Source organism: Arachis hypogaea, chromosome 16, assembly GCF_003086295.3.
Source record: "Arachis hypogaea cultivar Tifrunner chromosome 16, arahy.Tifrunner.gnm2.J5K5, whole genome shotgun sequence".
Taxonomy (NCBI): Eukaryota; Viridiplantae; Streptophyta; class Magnoliopsida; order Fabales; family Fabaceae; genus Arachis; species Arachis hypogaea.
Genome location: NC_092051.1, coordinates 45,775,264 through 45,802,624, shown reverse-complemented (window position 1 = coordinate 45,802,624; position 27,361 = coordinate 45,775,264). Strand labels below are relative to the sequence as shown.

The 27,361-nt window shown below is 39.6% G+C and overlaps 2 non-coding genes across 2 annotated transcripts; one reads left to right on the top strand and one right to left on the bottom strand.

Moving 5' to 3' along the window:
- Window positions 1-530: 530 nt before the first annotated feature.
- On the bottom strand, window positions 531-638 carry LOC112760798 (small nucleolar RNA R71). The gene has a single exon (XR_003181220.1). It is a non-coding gene; the product is annotated as a small nucleolar RNA R71 (small nucleolar RNA).
- A 19,755-nt stretch (window positions 639-20,393) lies between these two features.
- LOC112761747 (small nucleolar RNA R71) lies at window positions 20,394-20,500 on the top strand. The gene has a single exon (XR_003182126.1). It is a non-coding gene; the product is annotated as a small nucleolar RNA R71 (small nucleolar RNA).
- The last annotated feature ends 6,861 nt before the right edge of the window (window positions 20,501-27,361 follow it).

Here is a 27,361-nt window from a genome sequence, read left to right as displayed (position 1 = left end):
GCAGGAGCAAGGACAAGAATATTCTTGTTGAAGCAGACCCTGAACCTGAAAGGACTCTGAAGAGGAAATTAAGAGAAGCTAAAATACAACAATCTAGAGATAACCTTACAGAAATTTTCGAACAAGAAGAGGAGATGGCAGCCGAAAATAATAATAATGCAAGGAGGATGCTTGGTGACTTTACTGCACTTAATTCTAATTTACATTGAAGAAGCATCTCCATCCCCACCATTGGAGCAAACAATTTTGAGCTAAAACCTCGACTAGTTTCTCTAATGCAACAAAACTGCAAGTTTTATGGACTTCCATCTGAATATCCTTTTCAGTTCTTAACTGAATTTTTGCAGATATGTGATACTGTTAAGACTAATGGAGTAGATCCTGAAGTCTGCAGGCTCATGCTTTTCCCTTTTGCTGTAAGAGACAGAGCTAGAATATGGTTGGACTCTCAACCCAAGGATAGCCTGAACTCTTGGGATAAGCTGGTCACGACTTTCTTAGCCAAGTTCTTTCCTCCTCAAAAGCTTAGTAAGCTTAGAGTGGATGTTCAAACCTTCAGACAGAAGGAAGGTGAATCCCTCTATGAAGCTTGGGAGAGATACAAGCAACTGACCAAAAAGTGTCCTTCTGACATGCTTTCAGAATGGATCATCCTGGATATATTCTATGATGGTCTGTCTGAATTAGCTAAGATGTCATTGGATACTTCTGCAGGTGGATCCATTCACCTAAAGAAAACGCCTGCAGAAGCTCAAGAACTCATTGACATGGTTGCTAATAACCAGTTCATGTACACTTCTGAGAGGAATCCTGTGAGTAATGGAACGCCTCAGAAGAAGGGAGTTCTTGAAATTGATACTCTGAATGCCATATTGGCCCAGAATAAAATATTGACTCAACAAGTCAATATGATTTCTCAAAGTCTAAATGGAATGCAAGCTGCATCAAACAGTACTCAAGAGGCATCTTCTGAAGAAGAAGCTTATGATCCTGAGAACCCTGCAATAGCAGAGGTGAATTACATGGGTGAACCATATGGAAACACCTATAATCCCTCATGGAGAAATCACCCAAACCTCTCATGGAAGGATCAACAAAAGCCTCAACAAGGCTTTAATAATGGTGGAAGAAACAGGTTTAGCAATAGCAAGCCTTTTCCATCATCCACTCAGCAACAAACAGAGAACTCTGAACAAAATACCTCTAATTTAGCAAACTTAGTCTCTGATCTATCTAAGGCCACTGTGAGTTTCATGAATAAAACAAGGTCCTCTATTAGAAATTTGGAAGCACAAGTGGGCCAGCTGAGTAAAAGGATCACTGAAATCCCTCCTAGTACTCTCCCAAGCAATACAGAAGAAAATCCAAAAGGAGAGTGCAAGGCCATTGAATTGACCATCATGGCCGAACCCACAAGAGAGGAGAAGGACGTGAATCCCAAGGAGGAAGACCTCTTGGGACGTCCAGTGATCAATAAGAAGTTTCCCCTCTGAGGAACCAAAGGAATCTGAGACTCATCTAGAGACCATAGAGATTCCATTGAACCTCCTTATGCCATTCATGAGCTCTGAAGAGTACTCTTCTTTTGAAGAGAATGAAGATGTTACTGAAGAGCAAGTTGCCAAGTTCCTTGGTGCAATCATGAAGCTGAATGCCAATTTATTTGGTAAAGAGACTTGGGGAGATGAACCTCCCCTGTTCACCAATGAACTAAATGCATTGGATCAACTAAGATTGCCTCAGAAGAAACAGGATCCTGGAAAGTTTCTAATACCTTGTACCATAGGCACCATGACCTTTGAAAAGGCTCTGTGCGATCTTAGGTCAGGAATAAACCTCATGCCACTCTCTGTAATGGAGAAACTGGGAATCATTGAGGTACAAGCTGCTAAAATCTCATTAGAGATGGCAGACAATTCCAGAAAATAGGCTTATGGACAAGTAGAGGACATATTAGTAAAGGTTGAAGGCCTTTACATCCCTGCTGATTTCATATTCCTAGATACTGAGAAGGATGAGGATGAATCCATCATCCTTGGAAGACCCTTCCTAGCCACAGCAAGAGCTGTGATTGATGTTAACAGAGGTGAACTAGTCCTTCAATTGAATGAGGACTCCCTTGAGTTTAAAACTCAAGGACATCCTTCTGTAAACATGGAAAAGAGGCACAGTAAGCTTCTCTCACTGCAGAGTTAACCAAAGCCCCCACAGTCAAACTCTAAGTTTGGGGTTGGGAGGCCTCAGCCAAACTCTAAGTTTGGTGTTGAACTCCCATATCCAAACTCTAAGTTTGGTGTTGGGAAGTCTCAACAATGCTCTGAACATCTGTGAGGCTCCATGAGAGCCCACTGTCAAGCTATTGACATTAAAGAAGCACTTGTTGGGAGGCAACCCAACTTTTATTTAATTATATTTTTTATTAGTTATATGTCTTCATAGGTTCATGATCATGTGGAGTCACAAAAACAACTGAAAAAATTGAAGAAAAATAAAAAACAGCATAAAAAAATAGCACACCCTAGAGGAGGAGTTCACTGGCGTTCAAACGCTAGTAAGGAGCATCTGGTTGGTGTTCAACGCCAGAACAGAGCATGAATCTGGTGCTGAACGCCAGAAACAAGCATAGAACTGGTGTTCAACGCCAGAAACATACTGCATCTGGGCGTTGAACGCCCAGAACAAGCATCAGTTCGGCGTTTAAACGCCAGAATTGCATGCAAAGGCATTTTACATGCCTAATTGGTGCAGGGATGTAAATCCTTGACACCTCAAGATCTGTGGATCTCACAGGATCATCTCAGGATTTGTGGACCCCACAGGATCCCCACCTTCCCTCCTCATAATCCTAGATTCTTCCACATCTTCTTTGTATTAACAATCCATGAAATAATCCAATTCCCACTCTAAACAAGAATTAAGAATATGGAATAAATAAAAGAGTAAGTAAGGAAACAAACTAGAATAGTATCTTCAACGGCGGTGATGACTCTTCAATATCCAAAAGCAAAAGCAATAAACTAGGAATGTAAAGAGAAACTAGAGGAAGAGTAATTTCTCTCTAGATTCAGATCTAAAAATCTAAAAACTATCCTAATGAGAATATGTGAATATGTCTCTATGTGCGTCTGTGTGTATTGACTCTCTGCTTGTTCCCTGGCTTTATTCTGTGTTTCTGGGCCAAAAACTGGGTCAAAACGCATCCCGAAATCGCCCTAGCGTTTTTTGTTAATTATGCAGATTGTGCTTGTCACGCGTACACGTCAGTCACGCGTGCGCGTCATTTGGTGAATTTTCTTGTCACGCGTACGCATCGTCCATGCGTGCGCATCTTTTGTGCAGACTCCAATCCATGCGTACGCGTCAGGAACGCGCACGCGTCACTGTAAATTTCTCCATTCCGCGTGCTCGTGTGAGCCATGCGTGCGCGTCGGTGCTCGCTGGTCATCTCCTTAGTTTCTTGTGTTCCTTCCATTTTTGCAAGCTTCCTCTTCATTTTCTAAGCCATTCCTGCCCTATAAAGCCTAAAACACTTAACACACGGATCACAGCATTGAATGGTATAAAGGAGAATTAAAATATACTAATTAAAGATCTATAGGAAGCAAGTTTTCAATCATAAAACAGTACTAGGAAGGGATTATAAAATCATGCAAATCATATGAATAAGTAGGTGAAGACTTGATAAAAACCACTCAATTAAACACAAGATAAACCATAAAATAGTAGTTTATCAACCTCCCCACACTTAAACATTAGCATATCCTCATGCTTAGCTTAAGGAGATAAAATAAATAAGTAGGGAAAAGTAAGACTCATGCAATGCAATGCAACCTATGGATATTTATTCAACTATATGCTAAAATGATTTTGCCTACTTGGTTAAAAATAAATAAGTTCTTCAAGACAAATATAAATCAAATATCATTAATTAAAGTCATACAATAAAAATAAGTAAACTTGTAAGAAGACAGCTCATGAAAGCAGGGAACATAGAATTAAGCATTGAACCCTCACTGATGGTGTATATGCACTCTAGTCACTCTAGTGTATAGGAAAATCACTTTGTTCTTCTTTACTCATGCTTTCTAAACCTTGTTCTTCACCTAACGAATCAACAAGTATTTAATGTACCAATGCAAACATCATGAGGTCTTTTCAAGGTTATAATGGGGCTAAGGTAAAGGTGAGGGTATATATATATATGGCTAAGTGAGCTATAAATTGAATCCTTGATTAACCTAAGCTCTTACCTATACATACCCTCTATACTTTTAAATTCATGCCTAGCTACCCAAAATTTTCCCACTTTTGTATTACATACTCATGCATCAACTTTTCTCTTAACTTGTATCACATATGTATTGATCTTTTCATTAACTTAACTTAGCATTGGGGTAATTTTGTCCCCTTATTCATTTGATTGAATATTTTTGGATTTTTTTTTGAAGCATAAAAATAAACATAACATTGCCAATGCACATGGATTTTTAATTTTTCTAGTTTCATATGAGTAGGTACCCAAATTCCCAATATTTTATCATGACACATTCCCTTTTTAACCCGTGTTCCCACAATTTTCCCATAGTTTATTGACACACAATTTCTGTCTTAAGCTAACCAAAGATTCAATTTGGGGTATTACTTGTTTTTCCGCTTAAAGCTAGTAATGTTGTAAAATATAGAACAAATGAGATTTAAAAGGCTTAAAGTGGCTAACAAAGGTAAATGAAAGGGTAGGCTATTTGGGATAAGTGAGTTAATAATCAAACAATGGCCTCAATCATATGAATGCATATAACACATTAAATATTGGACATATAGGATGGAACAAAATATAGATTACAATTATAGAGAAGCAAACAACAAGAATAAAATTTTTATGGTTAAATAGTGTAACCATGTAATTAGGCTCAATTCTCACAGGTTGTGTATTCCTAGCTATCATTTATGTTCCAATTTACAGTTTTCAAACAAATTTAACACAAAAAAAATTATTTAAATTAGTGAAATTTTTTCAAAATAAAGTCTTGAGAAGAAACATATTATTTTTTCAACCAATTAGAACATGCATGCAAATACCTATTACTATGCAATCTATTCTATCCTAACAAAAGAAAAATAACTAATTTATTGGTGTTAAGAAAGAGAAATTACCTCCAGAAATCAGGTACTGACCGACCTCCCCACACTTAAAGCTTGGCACCATCCTCGGCGCCATTAGTCAGGAACAAAAGGAATCTGGTAGCAGCATCTCCACAATCGGGACCATCATGGCTCCCTGTGCTGGTAAATGAAGTGGAGTCTGGGGTGTCTGGGTCTTCTTCAGGTGGGTGGTTACCAACAAGCAGCTCCTTGAGGTATGTAAATCTGCGCTTATTACGGCGCTCTCTTCGCTTTCCTTGCCGGTCAAGCCGGTCCAATTTCTCAAATATCTGATGGAGCAGTTGGTTTGTTGAAGGTGCTTGTGATATGGTAGGAGAAGAGATATCTTCCATTGGTTCTGTGCTCCGGTTGGTAGTGGCTGCTGGAGGTCTGATATACTTCCCATTAGGGACGTACTAATCATCTCGTGGAATCATGACCTTGGTGTCCCCGGCTCTATAGGAGACTCCGGCTGTTGAGACTAAATCTGAAACTAACGCGGGAAAAGGTAGGTTGCCCGCAATCTGTGCATGTCTCATAGCATTCCGGATGTGTCTTGGTAAATTGAGAGGCTGGTCTGTAAGGATACACCAGAGTAGAACAGGCATGTCTGCAGTGAAGGAGGACTCGTAAGTGCTCGGAAAGACGTAATGGGACATGATCTGTGCCCATACTCGAGCCTCCAAGGTGAGAGCTGAAGCCAATATGCTCTTAGGTTGAGATCGATGGTATCCATAAATCCATCTGCTGCCAGGTTGTGCTATAACTCTAAGAATGGTGTCCCAGTCAAATTGGTATGTCTGGCGCTTGAAAGAGGCTTTTTGGAATTTGTTCAATCCTTCTGGAGTAGGGGGAAGATCTAAATCTTGTTGAATGGCCTCTTCAGTTATGAAAACTTGCTTCTGACGGACATAGATAGACTGCATGGTTGGCATGTGAAAATTGGAGTAGAATTCAACTACCCTTGAAAGATTGACCTGCCGTGGCTGTCTCCGTAGGAATCTCCATTGTCTTCGTTCAATTCGGGGCTCAACAAATTCAATAATGTGGGTTGGGAGGACGAGAAGTTATTCATTATTATAATTCCTCTCCGCCAGGATAGGGAACATCTGCTCACAGTAGCGGTTAGTGAACCGCACAGTGTCCTTTGCTGGAAAGGCTTTCTCTTTTTCATCGACCTTGATGATCCTCTTGATTCACTTCATCGAGGGTTTTACTGTTGTTGAAGATGGCTCTGCAGCTAGTGCTTTTTTTGTTCCTTTCCTTGCCAGTGGTTTGGGAGTAGCTTTCTCTTACCCTTTTTGGTGGCCATCCTGAAAAGGGAAAAAGTAAGTAACTTTTAAAGCTAAGGGTTAGAGTAAGGAAGAGGATAGTATAAGTGATAATCAATTCACGGTAAAGAAGGATGTCGATAACACATGGTCGTGACTACATGTGATAAGTTCATCAATGGAAATATAGCATGTGCATGTTGTGGCAATAATATGCAAGATGTTTATTGGCATGTCGGCAAAGGCATGAGTAGCATAGATCATGCATTAATTACCCAATTTGATTATCAAGTCTGTTAAACTAACAACTTTTTTGTATTGACAATTATATTCAATGAATAATATATAAAAAGGGGTTTTGTGAAAAAAACAGGCATTAGAGTAGTAGAATAGAATAATTTAAAAATAATGCACAATGCCATACGGGATTTTTCACAAACAATTAGCATGGATGGTAAATATGTTATTGAAAGTATTGAATTTGAACATGCAAACAACCCTTAAGAAGTAATATTAATTGTCAAACAATTCTTTAATAACTCACAAGCAAAATATAGAAGAAAATAATCACCCAAATAAATTTCTAACACCAATTAAAATAGTGTAAAAAAGAAAAAGAAAGAAAAAAGAAACATAGAGTATGAAAGTAAAAATTAAAAGAAGAAGAAAACATAAATAAAATAATAATAATAATGGAAAAGTAAAAAGGGAAGAAGAAAAGAAAAGAACCTTGATAATGGATGTGAAAAAAAAAGGGGGGAGAAGGTAAAAAGTAAGAAGGGATAAAAAAGAAAGAAGGAAGAAGAAAGAAATAAGAAGGAAAAGAAAAGATTAGGATTAGGGGAAAAAAAGATAAGATATCTGGCGCTGATCTGGATAAGCTGTGTGGCGCAGGCGACGCGGATGCGTGGGTCACGCGTTCGCGTGAAATGAACTATGCGATTGGCACGAGGGCTCCTTGCGTATGCACAACTTTCTGTTTCGTTTGCATATTGCCAAAATTTAGGGTGACGCGTGCCCGTGGGTGACGCGCACGCGTGAATGGCATCCTTTTGAAAAATGTCACGGACGCGTGGGCCACGCGCTCGTGTGATAGGTCTTGTGCTTTCAGCATCATTTCAGCCCCACTCCATCATAACTCTCTGACATACACCTTTTTACGTCGATTTTGCAAAGTCACGCGTGCGCATGGGCGACGCGCACGCGTGGGAGGCTAATTTTTCATATGACTTGGATGCGTCAGGGACGCGTTCGCGTGGGCATGCTTGTGCCTAAGACACGCCTCCAGCCACGCTCCCGCGTAACTCTCTGCTTCTTTTCTTCCTTGTTTCGAATGCACCTATGACACGGACGCGTCAGCAACGCTTGCGCGTCGCGTGCATTTTTTTATATGCAGTATGCAAATGTGAATGCAGGCTATATGCAAAGATTATGAGAAGAGTCATTAACAAAAACAAAATAGAATAAAGTAAAATAAGACTAAGACTGAAACGGAATGATCATACCATGGTGGGTTGTCTCCCACCTAGCACTTTGCTTTAACGTCTTTAAGTTGGACGTTTTTCAGGCTCATTCTACTTCTGTTGGTGGGTCTTCCAAGAGGAAGTCCTCTAGTTCTTTGTGATCCTTCATCTTCTCACCATGATAAAGCTTTAGGCGATGTCCATTGACCGTGATGAATTTTGAACTAGAAGGATGACATAGGTGAAAAACTCCGTATGGCTCTGCCTTTTCTACTCTGTAAGGACCTTCCCATCTTGATCTCAGTTTGCCTGGCATAAGCCTCAGTCTGGAATTATAAAGAAGAACTAACTCCCTTGGTCTGAATTCTCTCCGTTTTATGTGCTTGTCATGGACAACCTTCATCTTCTCTTTGTATCGCCTGGAGTTGTCATATGCTTCTAGGCGAAGATTCTCCAATTTTGCTAGTTGCAGCTTCCTTTCAGCACCAGCTTCTTCAAAATTCATGTTGCACTCCCTCACAGCCCAGAAAGACTTGTGTTCCACCTCTACTGGAAGGTGGCAAGACTTTCCGTACACTAAGCGGAAGGAGCTCATCCCAATATGTGTCTTGTATGCTGTTCTATATGCCCAGAGTGCATCTTGTAGCCTGGCACTCCAGTCCTTCCTATGAGGCTTTACTATCTTCTCCAGAATAGGCTTAATCTCTCTATTAGATACTTCTGCTTCTCCATTGGTTTGGGGATGATAAGCTGTTGCTACTTTGTGAACAATCCCATGCTTCTTCAATAATCCTGTTAGTCTTCTGTTACAAAAGTAAGTGCCTTGATCCCTCACGATTGCTCGTGGTGATCCAAAGTGATAAACAATATGGTTTCTAACAAAGGAAAGAACAGTGTTAGCATCATCAGTACAGGTAGGAATGACTTCCACCCATTTAGAAACATAACAGCTAACAGTATATAAAGGTAACCATTAGAGTTTGAAAATTGACCCATGAAGTCAATGCCCCAAACATAAAAAATTTCACAGAAAAGCATAATTTGTTGAGGCATCTCATCCCTCTTGGATATATTACCAAACCTTTGGTATGGGGAACAAGATTTACAAAATTCAGCAGTATCTTTAAAAAGACTAGGCCACCAGAATCCACAGTCTAAAATTTTTCTAGCTGTTCTTTGAGGGCCAAAATGTCCTCCACTCTCAGAAGAGTGGCATGCCTCTAAAATGGACTAGAATTCTGTTTGGGGCACACACCTTCTAATTACCTGGTCAGCACCACACCTCCATAAATATGGGTCATGCCATATATAATAATTAGACTCGCTTTTCAGCTTGTCCCTTTGATGCTTAATAAAATTAGGAGGGAAAGTATGTCTAACTAGATAATTAGCTACAGGTGCATACCAAGGAACTACTTCAGATACTGCACGCAAGCTATCAAATGGAAAAGCATCATTTATAGGAGTGGAGTCATCCTTAATGTTCTCAAGGCGACTCAAGTGGTCTGCCACTAAATTTTGGTTACCACTCCTATCCTTAATTTCTAAATCAAATTCTTGCAGCAGTAGTATCCAACGTATCAATCTTGGTTTGGACTCTATTTTAGCTAATAAATATTTTAGAGCTGCATGGTCTGAGTACACTACCACCTTAGTTCCTAGTAAATAGGCTCGGAATTTATCCAGAGCAAAAACAATAGCAAGAAGCTCTTTTTCAATAGTAGTGTAATTAGACTGAGCAGCATCTAAGGTCTTAGATGCATAAGCAATTACGAAGGGGTCCTTATCTTTGCACTGAGCCAGCGCCACTCCTACTGCATGGTTAGAGGCATCACACATAATTTCAAATGGCTAGCTCCAATCTGGTCCTCTTATAATTGGAGCTTGAGTCAGGGCAATCTTCAGCTTATCAAATGCTTGCATGCAATCCTCACTGAACTCGAACTCAATATCTTTTTGCAACAGTCTAGATAAAGGTAATGCTACCTTACTGAAGTCCTTAATGAATCTCCTGTAAAAACCTGCATGGCCAAGGAACGGACAGACTTCCCTCACAGAGGAGGGGTAAGGTAAACTAGAAATGACATCCACCTTTGCTGGATCTACAGAAATACCAGTATTAGAAACAACATGTCCTAGAACAATCCCTTGTTTTACCATAAAGTGGCATTTTTCAAAATTCAATACAAGGTTTGAACTAACACACCTGTCTAATACTCTAGCTAAACTATCCAAGCAAAGGTTAAATGAATCACCATATACGCTAAAATCATCCATAAAAACTTCCATACAGTTCTCAATAAGATCTGAAAAGATACTCATCATGCATCTTTGGAAAGTATCCAGTGCATTACTAAAGCCCAAAGGCATCCTCTTATATGCATACGTTCCAAAGGGACATGTAAAAGTAGTCTTCTCCTGATCTTTAGGAGCTATATGAATTTGAAAATATCCTTTATAACCATCTATAAAGCAGTAATGGGATTTACCTGACAGGCGATCAAGCATCTGATCAATGAATGGCAAGGGGTAGTGATCCTTGCGAGTCGCTTGGTTGAGACGCCTATAGTCAATGCAAACCCTCCATGAATTCTGCACTCTAGTTGTCAGGAGCTCTCCATGCTCATTCTTCACTGTTGTGACTCAAGACTTCTTGGGCACCACTTGTACTGGACTGACCCATTCACTGTCTGAGATGGGGTAAATGATATATGCTTCAAGTAGCCTAGTCACTTCTTTATTAACAACTTCTAAGATGGTGGGATTCAATCTTCTTTGGGGTTGACGGACAGGTTTTGATTCCTCTTCTAAATATATTCTGTGCTCACAAACTTGAGGGCTGATGCCTACTATATCCGCCAAGCTCCATCCAATTGCTTTCTTATGCTTTCTCAGTACACCAAGCAATTGCTCCTCCTGTTGTGAAGTGAGTTCCCTTGCAATAATAACTGGGAACTTCTGATTATCCTCAAGGTAAGCATACTTGAGGTGTTGAGGAAGGGGCTTCAATTCCAATTTCTGTTCATAGCTAGGCTCTGGATTATCCGGGGCTAGTGATAATGGTAAAGTGTCTTCATTATGTTCAGAGGGTGTCCCCACACTTGGACCTTGTTCCATGTGCTTCTCTTCTACTTCTTCTTGGTGAACTTCAGCTACAGTTTCATCAATGATGTCTGACGTGCAGGCAGAAGTCAGCTAATTAAGAAATTAATATAAAGAATGTGTTGAGAGTATAGTTCTTAACCAACTGAGATCCGCCTTGTCAATTTAGAAAAGTTGTCACGAAATTTAGAAATAAAAATACTGGGAGTATGAGTCCCAGGTCGTCTCCCAACGAGTTGCAGGAAAGGGTGCTAACTTATTAATCAGGAATTTTCGAAAGAGTTTAAGTTTGGATAATAAGCAATAATTATAAATGAAAGTAATAAAACTAAGAATTATTATTAATATAAAAAGGCCTTGACTAAGGGAATGATTAATTGGAAGTTCTATCCTTGTTGGGATCTCTTAAGTGTAGTATCAAAAAGGTTGTTGTTTTCACTTATTTAACCCTTACTAAATAAAGGAAAGTCAAGTGATTGAGCTAACCCTTATTCGCAAATCCTAGTCCTCTCCCTTGGAAAGGTCTAGCGTTAGTAAATACATAACTAGCCAACAACTTCCAGTTTAATCAGCACTTAAGCCTTCCAACTCAAGTGTCTCCTTTTAATCAACCCCCATGTCAAGTTTGGGAATCTACTCCATTGACATTAATATAATACTCAGAAAAATATAAGAAGACATAATAAATTAATTAAAATAAAATAGAGCCAAATTAATTAGAAGTAAAAGTAATCCTCTTCACTAACAATTCATGAAAATAATCCAATTAGAACTCTAAATAAAATAAATAAGGATATGGAAGAGTAAGGGACAAGTAAACAACCTAGAATAATGTCTTCAACGGAGGTAATGACTCTTCAATATCCAAAAGCATGAAATAGTGAATGTAAAGTAAACCTAGAGGGAAAGTAATCCTCTCTAAATTTAGATCTAAAAACCTAAAACTATCCTAATGTATCTAAAATTGTATGTCTATTATGTCTAAGATGTGTGTGTTGAGTCTCTGCATGTTCCCTGGCTTTATTCTGTGTTTCTGGGCCGAAAATTGGGTCAAAACGCGGCCCGAAATTACCCCCAGCGTTTTCTGTCAATTCTGCAGATCACACAGGTCACGCGTACACGTCGTCTATGCGTTCACGTCATTCAGCGATTTTCCTTGTCACGCGAGCGCGTCGTTTACGCGTTCACGTCATTCATGCAGACTCCAATCCATGCGTACGTGTCAGGCACGCGCTCATGTCGCTGTGTTTTTCTCCATTCCACGTGTTTGCGTGGGCCATGCGCTCACGTCGGTGTTCGCTGGTCATCTCCTTAGTTTCTTGTGTTCCTTCCATTTTTTGCAAGCTTCCTCTCCATTCTCCAAGCCATTCCTACCCTATGAAGCCTGAAACACTTAACACACGGATTACAGCATCGAATGGTATAAAAGAGAATTAAAATATACTAATTAAAGGTCTCTAGGAAGCAAGTTTTCAATCATAAAATAATATTAGGAAGGAATTATAAAATCATGCAATTAGTATGTATAAGTGGGTGAAGATTTGATGAAACCATTCAATTAAACACAAGATAAATCATAAAATAGTGGTTTATCAACCTCCCCACACTTAAACATTAGCATGTCCTCATGCTTAGCTTAAGGAGATAAAATAAATGAGCAGGAAAAGTAAGACTCATGCAATGCAATGCAACATTTGCATATGAATGCAACTATATGATTTTGTCTACTTGGTTAAAATAAATAAGTTCTTCAAGTCAAAAATAACTCAAACTTCACTAACTCAAATCATACAATAAGAATAAGTAAACTTGTAAGAAGACAGCTCATGAAAGCAGGGAACATAGAATTAAGCATTGAACCCTCACTCGTGATGTATATGCACTCTAATCTCTCTAGTGTATAGGGTAATCACTATACTCTTCTCTAATCATGCTTTCTAAACTTTGTTCTTCACCTAACCAATCAACAAGTATTTAATGTATCAATGCAAACATCATGAGGTCTTTTAAAGGTTGTAATGGGGCCAAGGTAAAGGTAAGGGTATATATATGGCTAAGTGAGCTATAAATTGGATCCTTGATTATCCTAAGCTTTCACCTAACTTACATACTCTATTTTCTTCCTAGATCATCCTTAACTACCCAGAATTCTCCCACCATTGTTTTACATACTCATGCATCAACTTTTCTCTTAACTTGTATTACATATGCATTGGCTTTTATTTGATCTTAACTTAGCATTAGGGTAATTTTGTCCCCTTATTTAATTACTTAATTACTTGAATATTTTTGGATTTTTTTTCAGCATAAAAATAACATTGCCAATTCACATGGATTTATAATTTTTTCTTAGTTTCACATGAGTAGGTACCCAAATTCCCAATTTTTTATCATGACACATTCCCTTATTAACCCATGTTCCCACAATCTTCCCAAATTCAATTGACACACAGTTTCTATCTTAAGCTAACCAAAGATTCAATTGGGATATTTAATTATTTTTCTGCTTAAGGCTAGTAATGTGGTAAAATATAGAACAAATGAGATTTTAAGAAAGGCTCAAAGTGGCTAACAAAGGTAAATGGAAGGGTAGGCTATTTTGGGATAAGTGAGTTAAAATAATTAATGGCCTCAATCATACGCATGCATATAACACATTAAACATTGGACATATAGGATGGAACAAAATAAAGATTACAATTATAGAGAAGCAAACACACAAGAATAAAATTTTTATGGTTAAATATTGTAACCATTTCATTAAGCTCAAGTCTCACAGGTTGTGTGTTCTAGCTTTAAACCATGTTCCAATTACAACTTCTGAACAAGTTTAACACAAGTTTTAATTTAAATTAGTGAAATTTTTCAAAAATAAGGGCTTAAAAAGAAACTTATTATTTTCAACCAATTAGAACATGCATGCAAATAACCTATGCAATTTATCCTATCTTAACAAAAGAAAAATTAACTAAATATCCTATTTTATTGGTGTTTAGGAAGAGAAATTACCTCCGAAAATCAGGTACTGACCAACCTCCCCACACTTAAAGCTTTGCACCGTCCTCGGTGCCATCTGTCAGGAATAAAGGGGGGCTGGTAGCAGCATCTCCACAATCGGGACCGTCATGGCTCCCTGTGCTGGTAAATGAAGTGGAGTCCGGGGTGTCTGGTTCTTTTTCAGGTGGGTGGTTTCCAATAATCAGCTCCTTGAGGTATGTAAATCGGTGCTTGTTACGGTGCTCACTTTGCTTTCCTTTCCGGTCAAGCCGGTCTAGCCTCTCAAGTATCTGATGGAGCAGTTGGTTTGTTGAAGGTGCTTGTGATGTGGAAAGAGAAGGAATGTCTTCTGCTGGTTCTGTGCTCTGGTTGATAGTGACTGCTGGAGGTCTGATATACTTCCCGTTGGAGACGTATTGATCATCTCGTGGAATCATGGCCTTGGTGTCCCCAGCTCTGTAGGAGACTCCGGCTGCTGAGACTAGATTTGAAACTAAGGCGGGAAAAGGTAGATTGCCCGCAATCTGTATGTGTCCCATAGCATGCCGAATGTGTCTTGGTAAATTAAGGTGCTAGTCTGTAAGGATACATCAAAGTAAAACTGCCATGTCTGCGGTGAAAGAGGACTCGTGAGTGCTCGAAAAGACGTAATGGGACATAATCTGTGCCCGTATTCGAGCCTCCAAGGTTAGTGCTGAAGCCAATATGCCCTTAGGTCGGGACCGATGGTATCCATAGATCCATCTGCTGCCAGGTTGTGCTATAACTCTGAGAACGGCGTCCCAATTAAATTGGTATGTTTGGCGTTTGAATGAGGCTTCTTGGAATGCGTCCAATCCTTTTGGAGCAGAGGGAAGATCTAAAGCTCGTTGAATAGCCTCTTCTGTTATGGGAACTTGCTTCTGACGGGCATAGACAGACTGCATGGTTGGCATGTGAAAATTGGAGTAGAATTCAACTACCCATGAAAGGTTAACCTGCCTTGGCTGTCTCTGTAGGAATCCACATTGTCTACTCTCAATGCGGGGCTCAACAAATTCAGCAATGTTGGTCGGGAGGATGAGAAGGTATTCGTTATTATAATTTCTCTCAACTAGGATAGGGAACATCTGCTCACAGTAGCGGTTAGGGAACCGCGTAGTGTCCTTTGCTGGGAAAGCTTTTTCTTTTTCATCGACCTTGATTATCCTCTTGATTCGTTTTGTTGAGGGCTTTACTGCTGCTGAAGATGGCTCTGCCACTAGTGTTCTTTTAGTTTCTTTTCTTGCTGGTGGTTTGGGAGTAGCTTTCTATTTATCTTTCTTGGTGGCCATCTTGAAAAAGGAAAAACGAAAGTAATATGTAAAGCTAAGGGTTCAAGCAAGGGAGGGAATATTATGGGTGATAATCAATGCACGGTAAAGAAGGATGTCGTTAACACATGGTCATGACTACATGTGAAAAGTTCATCAATGGAAATATAGCAAGTGCATGTGAAGGAAATTAAATGCAAGATGTTTATTGGCATGCTGGTAAAGGTATGAGTAGCATAGATCAAGCATTCAATGTCCAAGTTAGATTACCAACCCTTTCAAACTAACAACCTGTTTGTATTGACAATTATATTTAATTAATAAAATATAAAAGGGGTTTTGTGAAAAAAAGGCATTAGAATAGTATAATAGAGTAATATAAAAATAATGCACAATGCCATACAGGCTTTTTCACAAATACATAGCATGCATGGTGAATATGTTATTGAAAGGATTAAATTGAACATGCAAGCAACCCTTTAAGAAGTAATTTTAATTGTCAAACAATTTCACAATAACTCACAAGCAAAATATAGAAGTAAATAATCACCTAATTAAATTTCTAACACCAATTAAAGGAATAAAAAGAAAGGAAATGAAAGAAAAAAAATATAGATAATGAAAGTAAAAGAAGAAAGCATAAATAAAAATAATAAAGGAAAAGTAAAAAGTAAAGAAAGAAAGAAAAGAACCTTGATAATGGATGTGAAAAATAAGGAAGGGGCAAAGTAAAAAGTGAGAAAGAATAAAGAAGGAAGAAGAAAGAAGAAAAAAATAAGAAGGGAAAAGAAAAGATTTAGATTTGGGGAGGAAAAGATAAGATATCTTGGCTGAACTGGATAAGCTGTGCGTCGCATGTGATATGGACGCGTGGGTCACGCGATCGCGTGGTGGGTGATAAGTTCAGGTAACGCGGACTCGTGGGTCACCCGATCGCGTGGCCTGATTTGTGCTATTGGCGCGAGTGCAGCCTCGTGTATGCACAACTCTCTGTTTTATACTCATTTTGCCAAATTTTGGGGTGACGCATTCTCGTGGGTGACGCGGACGCGTGAATGGCCATATTTTGAAAATGATGCGGACGCGTGGGTCACGTGTTCACGTGATAGGGCTTGTGCTTCTAGCATCATTCCAGCCCAGCTCCATCATAACTCTCTGCCATACGCCTCTTTACGTCGATTTTGTAGGGACACGCGTTCGCGTGGGTGACGCGGATACGTGGGAGGCTCTTTTTCAGAATGACGCGATCGCGTGGGCATATTTGTGCCTAAGGCACGCCTCCAGCCATGCTTTTGTGTGACTTTCTGTTCAATTCTCTTTTCTTCCAAATGGACCTATGACGCGGATGCGTCAGCGACGCTTGCGCGTCGCGTGCTCTCTTTTTTTTTATATATGTAGGATGTAGATGCAAATGCAGGCTATATGCAGAGATAATGAGAAGAGTCATTAACAAAAATAAAAATATAATATAGTAAAATAAAACTAAGACTGAAACTGAATAATCATACCACGGTGGGTTGTCTCCCACCTAGCACTTTGGTTTTACGTCCTTAAGTTGGACGCTCTTCAGACACATTCTGCTTCTGTTGGTGGGTCTTCCAAGAGGAAAACCTCTAATTCTTTGTGATCATTAATCTTTTCTCCATGGTAAAGCTTCAAGCGATGTCCATTGACCTTGATGAATTTAGAGCTAGAAGGGTTACGCAGGTGAAAAACTTCGTATGGCTCTTCCTTTTCTACTCTATAGGGACCTTCCCATCTTGATCTCAGTTTACCTGGCATGAGCCTCAGCCTAGAGTTATATAGAAGAACTAACTCTCCTGGTTTGAATTCTCTCCTTTTTTATATGCTTGTCCTGGACAGCCTTCACAGCGTCTAAAGTCTTAGACGCATAAGCAATTACAAAAGGGTCTTTACCTTCGTGCTGAACCAGCGTCGCTCTTACTGCATGGTTGGAGGCGTCACACATAATTTCAAATTGCTGGCTCCAGTCTGGTCCTCTCACAATTGGAGCTTGAGTCAGGGCGATCTTCAGCTTATCAAACGCTTGCATGCAATCCTCACTGAACTCAAACTCAATATCTTTCTGCAGTAATCTGGATAAAGGCAATGCTACCTTACTGAAGTCCTTAATGAATCTCCTGTAAAAACCTGCGTGGCCAAGGAATGAACGGACTTCCCTCACAGAAGAGGGGTAAGGTAAACTAGAAATGACATCTACCTTTGCTAGATCTACAGAAATACCAGTATTAGACACAACATGTCTTAGTACAATTCCTTATTTTACCACAAAGTGACATTTTTCAAAATTCAATACAAGGTTTCTACTAACACACCTGTCTAATACTCTAGACAAACTATCCAAGCAAAGGCTAAATGAATCACCATATATGCTAAAATCATCCATAAAAAATTCCATACAGTTCTCAATAAGATCTGAAAAGATACTCATCATGCATCTTTAGAAAGTAGCAGGTGCATTACATAAGCCAAAAGGTATTCTTTTATAAGCATACGTTCCAAAGGGACATGTAAAAGTGGTCTTCTCCTGATCTTCAGGAGTTATATGAATTTGAAAGTAGCCTGTATAACTATCTAAAAAGCAATAATGGGATTTACCTGACAGGCAATCAAGCATTTGATCAATAAATGGCAAGGGTTAGTGATCCTTGCAAGTGGCTTGGTTGAGACGCCTATAGTCAATGCAAACTCTCGATGAATTCTGCACTCTAGTTGTCAGGAGCTCTCCATGCTCATTCTTTACTGTTGTGACTCCAGACTTCTTGGGCACCACTTGTACTGGACTGACCCATTCACTGTCTGAGATAGGGTAAATGATATCTGCTTCAAGTAGTCTGGTTACTTCTTTCTTGACAACTTCTAAGATGGTTGGATTTAATCTTCTTTGAGGATGACGGACAGGCTTTGCTTTCTCTTCTAGGAATATTCTGTGTTCACAAACTTGAGGGCTAATGCCTACTATATCAACCAAGCTCCATCCTATTGCTTTCTTATATTTTTTCAGCACACTGAGCAGTTGCTCTTCTTATTGAGAAGTGAGTTCCCTTGCAATGATAACTGGGAACTTCTGAATATCCTTAAGGTAAGCATACTTGAGGTGTGGAGGAAGGGGCTTTAATTCTGATTTAGGCTCTTGACTAGGCTCTGGATCGTTCGGGGCTAGTGATAATGGCAAAGTGTCTGCATTGTGTTCAGAGGGTGTTCCCACACTTGGACCTTGCTCCATGTGTTTCTCTTCTATTTCTTCTTGGTGAACTTCAGCTACAGTTTCATCAATGATTTCGCACTGGAAGGTAGAATGATCTTCTGGAGGGTGCTTCATAGCTTCATTTAAACTGAAACTTACTGTTCTGCCATCTATTTCAAAGGAGTAAGTTCCTGAGAATGCATCCAGCTTGAATTTTGGAGTCTTCAGGAATGGTCTTCCAAGCAGGATTGATGATGGTCTTCCTGAGTCATTAGGGGACATTTCCAGGATATAGAAGTCAATAGAAAATGTGAGCCCCTTAATGCTCACTAATACATCTTCAGCAATTCCAACCACTGTAATAATGCTTTTATCTGCTAACACAAAATGAGCTGCCGACCTTTTTAAGGGAGGGAGCCTCAAGGTATCATATATAGACAATGGCATTATACTAACACACACTCCTAAGTCACACATGCAATTAGAAAATATTACACCTCCAATGGTACAGTTAACCATGCATGGACCTGAATCACTACATTTTTCAGGTATACCTCCCATTAAAGCAGATATAGAACTACCTAAAGGAATAGTTTCTAACTCATTAATTTTATCTTTATGAAGGCATAAATCCTTTAGAAACTTTGCATATTTAGGTACCTGCTGAATGACATCAAAAAGGGGAACAGTTACCTCAACCTTTTTTAATATTTCTACCATTTTGGGATCAAGTTCCATCTGCTTTCTGGACTTCTTTTCCAGGTGTGGAAATGGGATAGGGATGGCGTCCTGTACAGCTTCAGCTTCCATTGGTTTACCGTTCCTTGGTCGAACTGCTTCTTCTTCAACTATGTCTTGTACCTTATCTTCTTCTTCAGCATCTTCCATTTCAGCATCTTCTACTTCTATCACATCCTCAGCTGGGGCGTGTACTATTGGGCGTAGCTCCTCATGGTTCCTCTCTGGCAGTGTAGTTCCGGACCTTAAGGTGATGGCATTGATGCCACCTTTAGGATTAGGTAGGGGTTGAGAAGGAATTCCACTGGATCTTAAAGGTTGGTTAATGGAATTAGGTAATGAATCTATCCTGGAGGCGAGAGCTTGTAAAGTGGCATTCAGACCATTTAAAGTAGGGTTCAGCTGCGTCTGCATGTCTTGTTGTCCTTGTGCAAGAGAACGAAGCATCTCGTCATTTGATGAGGAATTAGGATAGGTGATCTGAGGAACTTGTTGTTGGTTGTGCTGGGATCCTTGAGATTGTCTTAGGTGAGGTGCTCTGTAAGGCTGGTTCTGATTCTGTTGTCTGTTGTTGTTATTCCACCTCTGGTTTCCATTGTTATCGATACCTCCTTTGTTATAGTTGTCCCTCTAGCCATGGTTGGAATTATCTCTCCAATCCTGGTTGAAATTTTCCTGCCATCCTTGGTTATAGTTTCCACCTTGGTTGTAATTGCCGCCTTGTTAATTGTATCCTTGATTCGGGCGGTCATAGAAGTTATGTGTAGCTGCCACACTATTATCTTCTTATTGGAGCTGCGGACATTCATCAGCATAATGACTATAATCAGCACAGATTCCGCATACTCTCTGTGGGACTAACTGTTAGCTCTGTTGTGGTGGGTGAGGCTGAGCTTGTTGTTGTTGGTACAACTGCATTTGCTTCAGTAGGTTGGTCATTTCACATATACTCTGTGTAAGAGCAGTAGTTTCAATGCTAGAGGAAACCTCTGCAACAGCTTTTGAGTGGTTGTGCCAGTGCCTGTGATTCTTAGTGGACTCAGCTAACTCGCTGATCAGTTGCCATGCTTCATCTGCGGTCTTGTACTTTTTCATAGAACCATTACTAGCACCATCTAGTGTAGTTTTATCCTGAGGCTTCATGCCTTGTGTGAAGTAGCTGATCAACACCAGTCTGTCGATTACGTGATGGGGGCATGCGTCTAGAAGGTTCTTAAAACGCTCCCAGTACTCATAAAGAGTCTCTGATTCTCCTTGAACAATGCAGGAGATCTCTTTTCTCAGTCTATCTGTGACTTCAGCTGGAAAGTATTTTTCCAAAATTCTCTCCTGAGTGTATCCCAGTTGGTAACAATCGCTTCAGGTTGGGAATAGTACCACTCCCTCGCCTTTCCTTCAAGAGAAAACGGGAAGGCAGTTAATAGAATAGAAGTTTCATCTGCACCATTACGCCTAACAGTAGAACAGGCTGTTTGGAAATTCCTTAGGTGCTTGATAGGCTCTTGAGCAGGTAAGCCATGAAACTTGGGCATCAAGTTGATTAATGCAGTTTTCAGTTCAAAATCTGCAGCCAGAGTTGGATGATGTACTTGATACGGCTGCAATGTAAAATCTGGGGCTCCATCCTCCTGGAGAGTAATCCTCCTAGGTGGTGCTATTCTATCTGCACGAGAATCAACTGAATCAGTAGTAAAGGAGCTTATTTCGCTCTCATATGGCAGTTTAGATTTGCCCTTAGATGAGACAGGTGAATTGATAATAATCACTTCACCACCCTCAGAGGCTATCCTGCGCCAAGCTCGGATCAGGCAGTGAACGTGTCATTTAATGAAAGAAACATATAGCTCATGGTAAAAATAAAAATAACATATGCAAATAAAATAAAATATGTACACCAATTAATAATTCAGCACACAATTGCAACTCCCCGGCAACGGCGCCAAAAACTGACGTGCAGGCTGATGAGCAGATAATTTATACGCTTTTTGACATTGTTTTTAGTATGTTTTTAGTAGGATCTAGTTACTTTTAGGGATGTTTTCATTAGTTTTTATGTTAAATTCACATTTCTGGACTTTACTATGAGTTTGTGTATTTTTCTATGATTTCAGGTATTTTCTGGCTGAAATTGAGGGACTTGAGCAAAAATCAGATTCAGAGGTTGAAGAAGGACTGCCGATGCTGTTGGATTCTAACCTCCCTGCACTCAAAGTGGATTTTCTGGAACTACAGAACTCGAAATGGCGCGCTTCCAATTGCGTTGGAAAGTATACATCCAGGGCTTTCCATCAATGTATAATAGTCCATACTTTGCCCAAGTTTAGACGACGCAAACTGGCGTTCAACGCCAGCTCTCTGCCCAATTCTGGCGTCCAACGCCAGAAACAAGCTGCAAAGTGGAGTTCAACGCCCAAACTGGCACAAAAGCTGGCGTTCAACTCCAAGAAGGACCTCTACACGTGTAACATTCAAGATCAGCCCAAGAACACAACAAGTGGGCCCTAGAAGTGGATTTATGCATCAATTACTTACTTCTGTAAACCTTAGTAGCTAGTTTATTATAAATAGGACATTTTACTATTGTATTTGGCATCCTGGATTGCATTCTAATCCTGTGATCACGTTTTGGGGGCTGGCCATTCGGCCATGCCTGGACCCTTCACTTATGTATTTTCAACGGTAGAGTTTCTACACTCCATAGATTAAGGTGTGGAGCTCTGCTGTTCCTCAAAGATTAATGCAAAGTACTACTGTTTTCTATTCAATTCATCTTATTTCGCTTCTAAGATATTCATTCGCACTTCAACCTGAATGTGATGAACGTGACAATCATCATCATTCCCTATGAACGCGTGCCTGACAACCACTTCCGTTTTACATTAGATTGAATGAGTATCTCTTAGATCTCTTAATCGGAATCTTCGTGGTGTAAGCTAGAATGATGGCGGCATTCAAGAGAATCCGGAAAGTCTAAACCTTGTCTGTGGTATTCCGATTAGGATTCAATGATTGAATGACTGTGACGAGCTTCAAACTCGTGATTGCTGGGCGTAGTGACAGACGCAAAAGGATAGTAAATCCTATTCCAGCAGGATCGAGAACCGACAGATGAATAGCCGTGCCGTGACAGGGTGCGTTGACCATTTTCACTGAGAGGATAGGATGAAACCATTGACAAGGGTGATGCCTCCAGACGATTAGTCGTGCCGTGACAGGGCATTTGGATCATTTTCCCGAGAGAAGACCGAAAGTAGCCATTGACAATGGTGATGTATCACATAAAGCCAGCCATGGAAAGGAGTAAGACTGATTGGATGAAGATAGCAGGAAAGCAGAGGTTCAGAGGAACGAAAGTATCTCTATTCGCTTATCTGAAATTCTCACCAATGATTTACATAAGTATTTCTATCCTTATTTTATTAATTAATTTCGAAAACCCCATTACCATTTTATATCCGCCTGACTGAGATTTACAAGGTGACCATAGCTTGCTTCATACCAACAATCTCCGTGGGATTCGACCCTTACTCACGTAAGGTATTACTTGGACGACCCAGTGCACTTGCTGGTTAGTTGTGCGAAGTTGTGAACCATGGTATTGACATCATATTTTTGGCGCCATTTCCAGGGAAAGAAAGAGCGATGAATTTTACATAATCAAAGTGTAATCACAATTTCTGCGCACCACAGGCAGAAGTCGGCTAATTAAGAAATCAATATAAAGAATGCGTTGAGAGTATAGTTCTTAACCAGCTGAGATCCGCCTTGTCAATTTAGAAAAGTTGTCACAAAATTTAGAAATAAAAATATTGGGAGTATGAGTCCCAGGTCGTCTCCCAACGAGTTGCAGGAAAGGGTGCTAACTTATTAATCAGGAATTTTTGAAAGAGTTTAAGTTTGGATAATGAGCAATAATTATAAATGAAAGCAATAAAACTAAGAATTATTATTAATATAAAAAGGCCTTGACTGGGGGAATGATTAATTAGAAGTTCTATCCTTGTTGGGATCTCTTAAGTGTAGTATAAAAAATGTTGTTGTTTTCACTTAGTTAACCCTTACTAAATAAAGAAAAGTCAAGTGATTGAGCTAATCCTTATTCGCAAATCCTAGTCCTCTCCCTTGGGAAGGTCTAGCGTTAGTAAATACAGAACTAGCTAACAACTTCCAGTTTAATCAGCACTTAAGCCTTCCAACTCAAGTGTCTCCTTTTAATCAACCCCTATGTCAAGTTTGGGAATCTACTTCATTGACATTAATATAATACTCAGAAAAATATAAGAAGACATAATAAATTAATTAAAATAAAATGGAGACAAATTAATTAAAAGTAAAATTAATCTTCTTCACTAACAATTCATGAAAATAATCCAATTAGAACTCTAAATAAAATAAATAAGGATATGGAAGAGTAAGGGACAAGTAAACAAACTAGAATAATATCTTCAACGGACGTAATGACTCTTCAATATCCAAAAGCATGAAATAATGAATGTAAAGTGAACCTAGAGGGAAAGTAATCCTCTCAAAATTTCAGATCTAAAAACCTAAAACTATCCTAATGTATCTAAAGTTGTATGTCTATTATGTCTAAGATGTGTGTGTTGAGTCTCTGCATGTTCCCTAGCTTTATTCTGTGTTTTTGGGACGAAAACTGGGTCAAAATATGGCCCAAAATCGCCCCGAGCGTTTTCTGTTAATTCCGCAAATCGCGCAGGTCACGCATACGTGTCGTCCACGCATTCGCGTCATTCAGCGATTTTCCTCCATTCCACGTGTTTGCGTGGGCCATGCGCTCGCGTCGGTGTTCGCTGGTCATCTCCTTAGTTTCTTGTATTCCTTCCATTTTTTGCAAGCTTCCTCTCCATTCTCCAAGCCATTCCTACCTTATGAAGCCTGAAACACTTAACACACGGATCACGGCATCAAATGGTATAAAAGAGAATTAAAATATACTAATTAAAGGTCTCTAGAAAGCAAGTTTTCAATCATAAAACACTATTAGGAAGGAATTTTAAAATCATGCAATTAGTATGAATAAGTGGGTGAAGATTTGATGAAACCATTCAATTACACACAAGATAAACCATAAAATAGTGGTTTATCAATGTCGCACTGGAAGATAGAATGATCTTTCGGAGGGTGCTTCATAGCTTCATTCAAACTGAAACTCACTGTTCTGCCATCTATCTCAAAGGAGTAAGTTCCTGAGAATGCATCCAGCTTGAATTTCGAAGTCTTCAGGAATGGTCTTCCAAGCAGGATTGATGATGGTTGATGAGAAAAACTTTTGCGTGGTCTAGAAATTTGCGGATAAATCCTCATTGCAAGTATAGTTTCTAAACTTTCAAAAGTCCTTTCATACAAACGTTTTGGTTGTCACAAGTAACAAACCCCTAAATAAATTGATAACCGAAGTATTCAAACTTCGGGTCGTCTTCTCAAGGAATTGCAGGGAGGTGTTCTTATTATTGGTTATGAGTTTGTAAATTGGGGGTTTTGAAAGTAAGGAAGCAGTATGTTGCACAATAAGAATAAAATAAATAACTATAAAATAGACTCTTGACAAGGTATGAAAATTAGAAGTCCTATCCTAGTTATCCTTATCAATTGTAATGAGAATTGGATTTTTCTCCCACTTTGTTAACCTCTAACTATGAAGGTAAGTTAAGTGGATGAATTAATTCTAATTCCTCAAGTCCTAGTCTTTCCTTGGGAAAAGTTAGAGTTATTGGAACCCAAATTAATTCTTGAAGAATTTTAATTTTCAATCAACAATGAGTTTGATAACTCAAGTGTCTCCAATGACTCAACCAAAGCCAAAAGGGAAAAATCTAAATTAAATTAAAAGCATTCATATAAATAAAGCAAAGCAAAATTAAATCTGAAAATACCTCGAATTAGCACTAATAAAGATATCAAATGTAACATGGAAGAGTTCATAAATTAAATTAGAAAAATAAATAAAAGGAACATTGAACCTGGGATTGAGAGGCACTCCTAAAACTAAGAGAAATCCTAAATCCTAATCCTAAGAGAGAGGAGAGAACCTCTCTCTCTAAAAACTACATCTAAATCCTATGAAAATTGAATTGTGAAAGCTTGTTTATGAATGGATGCATTCACCCACTTTATAGCCTCTAGTCTGTGTGTTCTGGGCTGAAAACTGGGACAAAAATAGCCCAGAAATCGCTCCCTGCAATTTCTGTTACGTTCAGGTCGCGAGCAAGTGACGCGGAGGCGTTGTCCACGCGTCCGCACGGATTGAAGTTCGCAGATGCGACGCAGGCGCGTCATTCACGCGTTCGTGTCACCTAACTTTAGGAAAGCTATGACAAATTATATATCAAATCGAAGCCCAGGATATTAGCTTTCCAACGCAACTGGAACCTTGTCGTTTGGACCTCTGTAGCTAAAGTTATAGCCGTTTGAGTGCGAAGAGGTCAGGCTGGACAGCTTAGCAATTTCTCCAACTTCTTGTATTCCTTCCACTTTTGCATGCTTCCTTTCCATCCTCTGAGCCATTACTGTTCTGTAATCTCTGAAATCACTTAACACACATATCAAGGCATCTAATGGTAATAAGAGAGGATTTAAACATAGGGAACTTAAGGCCAAAGAAGCATGTTTTCATTCAAAATTGTGATCACATTAATGTAGTACTCTTTGTTATTGTATGGAATCATTATTATGGCTCTTTACTATGTGTGGACACAACTCCGTTCAACTAACCAGCAAGTGTACTGGGTCGTCCAAGTAATAAACCTTACGTGAGTAAGGGTCGATCCCACAGAGATTGTTGGCTTGAAGCAAGCTATGGTCACCTTGCAAATCTCAGTCAGGCGGATTTAAACATGATACTTTATTAGATTAAAATAAACAATAAAAGGGATAGAGATACTTATGTAGATTCATTGGCAGGAATTTCAGATAAGCGAATGGAGATGCTTTTCGTTCCTCTGAACTTCTGCTTTCCTGCTATCTTCATCCAATCAGTCTTACTCCTTTCCATGGCTGGCTGTATGCAAGGGCATCACCGTTGTCAGTGGCTACATCCCCTCCTCTCAGTGAATCTTATGCTCACGCACCCTGTCACGGCACGGCTATTCATCTGTCGGTTCTCGATCATGCTGGAATAGGATTCACCCTCCTTTTGCGTCTATCACTAACGCCCAGCACTCGCGAGTTTGAAGCTCGTCACAGTCATTCAATCATTGAATCCTACTCAGAATACCACAGACAAGGTTTAGACCTTCCGGATTCTCTTGAATGCCGCCATCATTCTAGCGTACGCCACGAAGATTCTGGTTAGGAGATCTAAGAGATATTCATTCTAGCTTAATTCATGTAGAACAGAAGTGTTTGTCAGGCACACGTTCATAAGGGAGAAGGATGATGAGCGTCACACATAATCATCACCTTCATCACGTTCTTGGGTGCGAATGGATATCTTAGAAGCGAAATAAGAAGAATTGAATAGAAAACAGTAGTACTTTGCATTAATCTTTGAGGAACAGCAGAGCTCCACACCTTAATCTATGGAGTGTAGAAACTCTACCATTGAAAATACATAAGTGAAGGTCCAGGCATGGCCGTGTGGCCAGCCCCCCTGGTCTAAGAACAATGCGTTCAAAGATGCCAAATACAATAGTAAAAGGTCCTATTTATAATAAACTAGCTACTAGGGTTTACATGAGTAAGTAATTGATGTACAAATCCACTTCCGGGGCCCACTTGGTGTGTGCTTGGGCTTGGGCTTGAGTGTTACACGTGCAGAGGCCATTTGTGGAGTTGAACGCCAGTTTCTGTGCCAGTTTGGGCGTTCAACTCTGGTTTTGGATCCTTTTCTGGCGCTGGACGCCAGATTTGGGCAGAAGGCTGGCGTTGAACGCCAGTTTACGTCGTCAATTCTTGGCCAAAGTATGGACTATTATATATTGCTGGAAAGCCCTGGATGTCTACTTTCCAACACAATTGGAAGCGCGCCATTTTGAGTTCTGTAGCTCCAGAAAATCCACTTTGAGTGCAGGGAGGTCAGAATCCAACAGCATCAGCAGTCCTTTTTCAACCTCTGAATCTGATTTCTGCTCAAGTCCCTCAATTTCAGCCAGAAAATACCTGAAATCACAGAAAAATACACAAACTCAT